This window comes from Apodemus sylvaticus, chromosome 17 (assembly GCF_947179515.1).
Source record: "Apodemus sylvaticus chromosome 17, mApoSyl1.1, whole genome shotgun sequence".
Taxonomy (NCBI): domain Eukaryota; kingdom Metazoa; phylum Chordata; class Mammalia; order Rodentia; family Muridae; genus Apodemus; species Apodemus sylvaticus.
The window spans coordinates 4,338,479-4,347,371 of NC_067488.1; the positions used below are offsets into that span (position 1 = coordinate 4,338,479).

At 47.9% G+C, this 8,893-nt stretch overlaps 1 long non-coding RNA gene across 2 annotated transcripts; it reads right to left on the reverse strand.

Moving 5' to 3' along the window:
- Nucleotides 1–538: 538 nt before the first annotated feature.
- LOC127667834 (uncharacterized) lies at nucleotides 539–859 on the reverse strand. 2 transcript variants are annotated; one of them, XR_007973943.1, is made up of 3 exons: nucleotides 804–859; nucleotides 624–645; nucleotides 539–579 (listed from the first exon to the last, which is right to left on the reverse strand). It is a non-coding gene; the product is annotated as an uncharacterized LOC127667834 (long non-coding RNA). The 2 variants fall into 2 exon arrangements; XR_007973944.1 differs by lacking the exon at nucleotides 624–645 and adding an exon at nucleotides 652–673.
- Nucleotides 860–8,893: the final 8,034 nt, after the last annotated feature.

The following is an 8,893-nucleotide window of genomic DNA, read 5'->3' on the forward strand; positions in this document are numbered from 1 at the left end:
ATTTCCACTGAAATCTTTTTCTTAGGGCTAGGTGTGCAACAAAAACAATTCAGGAACAGAATATGATTCTTCACATTTGCTTGGAGACACAGGAGGCATCTGGGGATGGGATTCTAGAGTCCCATCAATATAGGACCAGACCTCCCAGGAAGACCTGGGAAGGTCTACTCTGCCTGAAAGATGGAGACAGCATATGGTTGGTTCTCCAGTAGCTTTCTCTAACTAAGCTTCCTACATATTGTTCTCATCTCAACATATACATACACATCATATACCTATACCTGTACCTGTACCTGTACTTACCTATACCTATACCTATCTATACCTATACCTACCTATGCCTATACCTATACCTACCTATACCTATGCCTATACCTATACCTACCTATACCTATACCTATACCTATACATACCTATGCCTATGCCTATACCTATACATACCTATGCCTATACTTATACCTATACCTACCTATACCTATACCTACCTATGCCTATACCTATACCTATACCTACCTATACCTATACCTACCTATGCCTATACCTATACCTATACCTACCTATGCCTATACCTACCTATGACTATACCTATTCCTACCTATGCCTATACCTATACCTATACCTACCTATACCTATACCTACCTATGCCTATACCTATACCTATACCTACCTATGCCTATACCTACCTATGACTATACCTATTCCTACCTATGCCTATACCTATACGTACCTATGCCTATACGTACCTATGCCTATACCTACCTATGCCTATACCTACCTATGCCTATACCTACCTATGCCTATACCTATACCTACCCATACCTATATCACATATACATACACACACACACATACACACACAAACACACACATATAATATATATGTTTGGTTTTCAAAACAAGCTCTCACTTATCCATCCTAGCTGGACTTGAAAGTAGTTCAGAATAGTCTCGAACATGCCATCCTCCTGCCTCCACAACCTGAGTGGTGTGGTTACTGAAGAACACCATCATATCAGGTTTATGTGGTGCTGAAGATCAAACACAGGGCCTTAACCACGCAGGGCAATCATACTACTACTGAGCCCAATACCCATCCCTCCCCCACCACCTTATTATCATCAATAATAGCAACAGCTAATGTTTATTCATCATGTGGTGTGTATGCAGGAACTGTGGCACTTCTCCACATATGACCTCATGTACACGCTCACGACTCTGAGGTAGACAGCACTGTAACTTCATTTTACAGATCGAGGAAGTAAGATGAGAGGTAAAATAACTTGCTCAGCTGCGTTCAGTTCATAGATGGCTGAGTCAGAGTAGTCCGTTTATCTCACTCAAAACCCACGTTCTTACTCTTGGCCCAAACTGCCTGTCAAATCAAAGTTGATATAGTGAGGGGGGGGGAACCCTAAGTTTTAATTAATTATTTATTTATTTAAAATTTATTCTTATTTATGGTATGTGTCTGTGTTGAGGGTGTGTGCAAGCAAACTCAGAGTCCCCTGTGGCTGAAGTTGTGGTCTGCCGGGAAGCAGTCGTGAGCTCCCTGAGGAGGGTGCTGGGAACTGGACGTGGGCCTCAGCCAGAGCAGCCATCTCTGAACCACTCTCTGGCCCCTCGAAGTCTCAGCTTCCCACCCAGCAGTAGCCACATGGCATCTTAGAATCGCTGCTGGTTCTCATTCATCTCCAGATGCTCCTCCTTCCCTGCTCAAGCTTTGGTGGGACATGACTCCAGGGCAGGAAGTCACAGAGTTGGGGCGAGTGAAGGACAAAGGGGAGGGTGTAGGACTCTGTAAGGGGACACAGGGGACCATAGAGAGCCGGGTTAATGAGGTAGGACCCCTGCTGTGACGGACAAGGGGCGAGGAGAGCTGAGGACCCCAGGCAGGCATGGGTCAGACTACACTGTCTCGGGCATTTGCAGTTGTAAAGACAGCGTGCTCTTCGCAGGCTGGTTCAAAACTCCTTAGCCTGTTTCCATCCTTAACCATCCAACAGAAACACAGACACCTCCAACACCCAGTCCACCTCAACCACACAACAAAGGACACCTCAGGAGACACCAACCTGTGAGCTGCAAACGTCAAGAGAAGACTCCCCTCCACACCCAGCTCTCAGACCCTGTATCCCGCTCTGCAGGAACGTTTGACCAGCTTCTAAGGTTTAGTGTAAATGATTTAAACCAGGTTAGCCTCGTCAGAGACAGACACACAGCCTTGGGAGTATGACTGTGTGCGTCTCCTGCTGATCCATCAACCTCACTGGTGCATAAGTCCACACTCCAGGGGTCACGTTCCATCTCTGCTGTCACAAACTGAAAGATTTTTATTGTGTCTTTCATTCCCTTCAAGCAAGCAGCTTCCCTAACTAATGCAAGTAGTCATTGCCAATGTACCCAAGGGCAAATGGGGGTTGTAAAATCACAGGTTTGGGTTAATGTTTGCTTCTGTTTATATCTTCCTGGATAGGCTATGGAATTTGCCTAATGATTATATTTCTCTGAAAAAGTTAATCAATGTCTAGAGGACTAGCTACAGACCACCACAGCGAAGGGAAAGGTTGGACTCCAAAGTCTCTTCCCCAAGGGTCAGGTCTCTGAGCAGAGCAGCAGGAACGTTACAGTGAATGCTGAAAGTGGCCAGAGGAACCCGGGCTGTCCTTCACTCTGCCGAGCACTAGAGTCCAACCATCATGGGTACAGCACTAGGAGATCACGTGACCGTGATTACCCCGCTCCCCCAGCTCCTCTGGCCACAGCCTTCAATAGACCAGGACTATTTCACTAGGTCGCTTTTTTCCTTGGACTTGTTGACCAGAGCCATCCCTGCAAATGTGTACAAATGTGTCTGACCTTGAGCAGGTGTAAGCGAGGGGGTGGTTCTGTGAGATCCCTGGCCTTAGTTGCTGATCCTAGTTAAGAGAAGGGAGAGTTAGAGAAATTAATTACAACCGTGCTACAACAGGGCTTGCATAGGAGCCCGTGAGAGAAGGGGAGATGGACCAGAACAGCCTTGGGGGTTAGGAAGGCCCTACAGAGAAGAACTTTGAAGTCTAAACAAATACTAAAGAGGAGATGGCACCAGTTGGTGGTGGAGCACATCTGAATTTCAGCACTCAGAGGCAGAGGCAGGAGGATCTCTGTGAGTTCAAAACCAGCCTGATCTGGGAGTGGGTGGCAGGGGGATGGGATAGGGAGCTTCCAGAGGGGAGACTGGGAAATGGGGTAACATTTGAAATGTAAATAAAATATCCAATAAAAGGAAGGAGAAAAAAAAAAAGACCAGCCAGATCTACAGAATGAGTTCTAAAACAACCAGGATTACACAGGAAAAAAGAAAAGAAAAAGAGGAGATGGGGGTCTGCCAGGTCGGGAGGCGGGGGGGGGGGGGGGGGGGGGTAGTTGAGCAGAATAATGGTCTCCAGGGACACAAAAACCTATGGAGCGACTAGGTGGCAGACAGGACTTTGATGATGTGATTTAATGAAATGAGAGGCTATCCTGGGTTATCCAAAGACTCTTCAGTGTAACTACAGTGTTATGGGTTGGACCTGAATGTCCCCGCAGGCTTGTGCTTTGAACACTGGTTCCCTCTGCTGTCCCCAATGGTGCTGTCTTTAACATTTTGGAACTTGAAGGAGACAGGCTTAGCTGAGACGATTGCTAGGCAGGTTGCTTGGTGTGGGACACTGAATGTTGTAGCCTAGTCCTTGGTCCTAACCACCCTACCCACTGGTCCCCTGTGATGTGGGGAGCCTCGGGTACTGCCAAGAACCCTGTCTTGTCTTTCCCACCATGATGAGCTGAAACCATGAAGCAAAATAAACCTCCTCCCTCCATTCTTTCTGTGGGTCTCCTCCTCCTCCTCCTCCTCCACCACCATCATTTTATGTGCATGAGTGTTTGTCTAACTTGCATGTCTCTCTGTGCACCATACAAGTGCCTCATGTCTACAGAAGCCAGAAGAGGGAGGCCAATCCCTCACAGGGAGCTGTGAGTTGGCATGTGGATACTTGAAACCAAACCCAGGACCTCTGGAAGAACACCCAGAGCTCTTAATTGCTGAGCCATGTCTCCAGACCCTCTGTTAGGTATTTTTGTTACTGTGATACAAAATTCAGTAACACACACACACACATATACACATGCACAAGTGCACACACGCATCACTTGTGTGCACACACACTCATGTACCTATGCTCACACAGTCACATGTGTACACACTCACATACATGTTTACACATGCACACACACATTCACAATACTTACACAATGCTCACACACATACACATGCACACACTCATGTGCTCACACACTCATACATATGTTCATACAAGCACATAGTCACACAAATGCTCATACTCACATATGCACACACATTTTCACACACATGATTAGACACACATGTTCAGGTACATGCACACACAGTGGGGCTGGGACACACATACACATCATGAGGGAAGAAGAAAAGAATCTGGCTAAAGCAAAAGAGGAGGGAATCCAGCCTCACAGGCAGAGATGGCAGTGATGGGCTGTGACAAAGGAAATTCAAGCAAGGGAGCACAGCCCATCCTGAGAAACCAGCAGATTCTCTCCCAGAGAAGAGTCTTGGTCTTGGTCCACTCAAACCAACCTCAAGACTGCTGGCCTCCAGAACTCTGACAGAAATACATTTTTTTTTTATCCCATCAAGTTTGTGAAATGTGTTACTGTGACAACGGGAAGCCAATACTGGGACTTGTGGAAAAGGAGGAACTCGGGTGGGGTGGGGTGAACAGCACGGCCATTTCTGAGTGTGAGAGGCTGATTCCAGAGAGAGAGAATTAACTAGGGAATGGGGAGCTCTGTTCTCAATGTAGGTGGTATGATCCCCAAAGTCCAGGAGCCCAGCGGAACGCAGCGTGAAAGCCCAGACAGCAGCTAGAGGAGACCTGTTGTTTCTCTACTCCACTCCACTGCACCCTCCCGCCACCACAGACCAAAACCCTGACAGATGGACCAATGGACTCTTCCTTGAAACTGTAGACTCAGATAGCTGCTCAGACTCCACTACAGGACTACACAGGACTTCGAGTAAAAAGTCCTCACCCTATGACACCACGTTCAATTAAGGTTGGTTTCTGAAAGCTGAACGGAATAGCTCACTCCTTTAATCCCAGCACTCAGGAGCAGAGGCAGGGGGATATCTGTGAGTGTGAGGCAGCCAGGACTACATAGAGAGACCCTACCTCAAAACCAGAGAGAAACAGAAGAGAAGCAGAGACAGACAGACAGACAGACAGACACAGAGATTACTTTTGAGGGCACAGCAAGGGATTAAACCACTTGAGATAGGATCAAATGGTGGTTGAGGAAAGACTCATCTAGATGACACTGTGTATTCCTAGGTGGAGAGAGGTAGGGGTTGGAGGAGAGCAGAGACCTAGTATCCAAGGCAGAGAGGCTATGGAAAATCTGTCACCAACCTGTGGCCAGCGTCTCTCTCAGGATTTCTGCCCTTGCCCCTGAAGTTCCAGGAAGCTGAGTTCCATCTCTCTCGGGACACAGCAGTTTTTTCTGACTTGTACATGAGTAACCAGGTATGCTCCTCACGGTCATTGCCTACACCTGAGACTTGAGTTTTGTAACATACATAATGAAGTATGAATAAGCAGACACCTAGAAGTCACTGATCAATACAAGGATTCTACGCTGGAAAAGTAACTGTGGATGTTGTTGTTTTCCCACAGAGCGATTTGTACTGTTGTAGCCCTCCCAACAAGAAAGACCCAGGAAGTCTCGCAGCAGGTTGTCTTTGTGTAACAAGGCGTCTGGGGGCTCCTGATGCAGTACATGAGGCTGTGACCTGGAGCTCTCCATGGAGAACTGGAGCGGTGAGAAACTCGTTCAAGCAGGAGTACTTTACCCGCTGGCTTAAAATAACAGAGAGATGTGGAAAAGAGATGACAAAGAGCCAGAGGCCAGCGGACCCAGATGTCTGGTTTCTACTTACAGTTTGGGCATCTTTGGCATCTTTATCTAGTTGATAAACTGAGAGTAACTGTTTCACAGAGTCATGTATCTTCAAAAAAAGTAGGAGTAAGAAGAGAGATTGGGGAGGGATCCCAGACTGGAAAAACTAAATGCATAAAAACAGCCAAATCAACAATTATATTAAATGTAACTTAACTAAAATGTTGCATCTGAGAAGTCAAGAGTCAATAGATCTAAAACAGCAACTCAATCTATAAAGTGAGAGTGCTATTGCTAACCATATGTTGAAATTACTTAAGAGCGCTATAAAACAAAAACCTCTAAGCCCCGCTAGCCTGAGGACAGGTGGCTTCCTGGAATGCTGGGGGCTGTTGCTCATGTAAGACAGCAAACTGTAAACAAGCTTGGTTGTCCCAAGTGCACAGGATGTGCTTGTGGCTGACTGCACGAAAGGGAGAAGTATGTAGCCTTCTGAGTTTGTCTTTATATGCACCTAATGTTATTTGGAAACATACTCTGATCTTAAGTCTCTGGTATGGACCATGTCCATGGTTCCTGGAAAGTATTTAATAAAGCCTCTTGTTTGTTAAAATTCATTCATGGTCAGAGTAAACCTCTGAACTACCCCAGATCTACATACAACAAGGGACAGGCGTCAGGACAGTTACAGAGAGCAGGCCTTCACTGGGGTGAAGCTATTGGCCAATCCAGGAGGACTTTGAAGAAGGTTTATGGATATTGATGAGTGCTTTCTGGGTAGGCAGCCTTTTCTGGTGTATGTGTCCCACAAAAGAGCAAGATTCTGTGGGCCTGACTGTTGAATCTGGCGCTGTGTGGCTTGCCAGAGCACAGGCAAGTGGAAAGCCTGGCTTTATGGCCAAAGTGGATTCTCTGGAAGGAGAAGAAGGAAACCCAGTCCTGTTACGGCCCCTACAAGGCTCATGTGTTGAAGCCGTAGGCCCTAGCTAGCAGTTCTGGTTCTTCAGAGCTGATGGAAGCATTCGAGTTCTGACTTAATCAAATCCATGTCTGGTCACAATCTGGTAGCATTTCCAGGAGAGAGTGTGGACTGGGAGGTAAGTAGAGTAAGCTCTGTGCCTTCAAAGGAGGTCTCTGGTCCCCTATGCATGCGTCCCCTGGCTGCTGAGGGGAACTTGGCTCCAGGATCCTCCTTCTGTCATGATGCTCCTTCCTCACAGTCCTAAAAGCAATGGAAACACTGAACCCATCAGCCAACATATCTCTTCCTTCCTTAAGTTGTTTATGTCTTGAGTATTTTATCCCAGCAATAAAACAACAACAACAACAACAGCAAAAATCCCAACTAACTCTGTGGCCCAGAGAATGAAAAGCGCAAAAGCTGCGGCCTGAGATGCTCTCAGGAGCTCGTGGAAAAGCAGCTCTAGAAGCCTGGCAGGGCGGGACTGCCATCCTTAGACACCAAGAGGGCCAGCGAGCTAAAGGGCGTGGTAAGGGGACTCCACCGGCTCACACTGGGGGCCTGGTGGGGAGAAGGCTGACAGAGGCTTTGTTCTTAAATGGAGGAGACTGTTGCAAGGAGATTTCAAAAGCCTTGGGAAGTAACTGTCCCTTTCCTCCTCCTCTGAACTGATCGAGCATCAGAGCTGTCCGGGAGTTCCTTGTGCCATGCGCACATTTCTCTCATGTGTGTGAATCAGGCAACTCTGAGTTGATGGTCGCTACCGATCGGCCTCTCCTAACCAGGCTGGCGTTCCAGGCGGGAGTCTGATGAACCTGGGTTCACAAGCTAGAGGAAAGGAAAGGATGGAGTTCGCTCAAGACTCGGGGTGCCAGAGTCAGGGCTCTGGACAAGCAGGGAGGGAAAGGTGGGGTGAGGGACTTGATGAGGTGAGCTGGGCTTTCCTTGAGCCACACCCAAAGAGGGTTGGTGAGGATGTGAGGTAAGAAGAGACCTGGAGCACGGGAGTGCGCACACCATTCAAGATGAACTCTGGCTGGGCGCAGTAATAAACACACCTTTATCACCAGACTTCGGAAGGCTGGCCTGGTCTGTGTAGCACATTCTAGGCCAACCAGAGGTACACAGTGAGGCACAGTCTCAAAGCAACAAAAACAAAATGAAACAAAACAAAAGAGAACTGAAGGGTCTCTGGGTCTAGTGTGTGGGCACATCTGCTGGCGTTCAGACCAGGCAGGAGGACTGCTGAGTTCCTGGCCTTCTAGTGCCACAAAGCAAGGCCCAGTGTTTAGGTGAGAGAGACAGAGAGACAGAGAGAGAGACAGAGAAGACAGAAACAGAGACAGGAAGACACAAAGAGAGAAACAGAGAAAGGGACAGAGACACATAGACATAGATACAGACACAATGACAGAGACAGAAACAGAACACACACACACAGAGAGAGAGAGAGAGAGAGCGCGCGCGCGCAAAGCAAATGGTTTCGGGAAATGAGGGAGCGTTTCTTCAGCAGAATAGCAGAGGCTAATTAAACAAGCCATCCAAGCGCGGCAAGCTTTCAGGAAGCACTGCTGAGAACGGGAGGGGCAGGGCGGGGCACACCAGTCTATACCAGGAACACAGGCCCAGTGCTGCCCAGCACAAATGTGAGACAGGCTAGGATGACTGCAGAGAGCGAGCCTCTGTGATGGAGGCAGCGGTGACGCCCGAAGGACTGTCCGAAGGACGGCGATAGCTGCAACAAGCTCGTGAGAAGGGCCTTGGGCTGTAGACATGCCTCACTGGCCATGTGTGCCAGCCAGCACACCCTCTGGGCCTAAGCCCCAGGACCATAGAAAACAGCATGCTGTAACCCCAGCGCTGGGGAGGGAGAGGCAGGAAGATCAGAAGTTCAAGGTCACCGTCAACTATGTAGCAAGTTTGAGGCTAGATTGTGGTACACAAAACTCTGTCTCAAAACAAAACAAGACGGGGAAA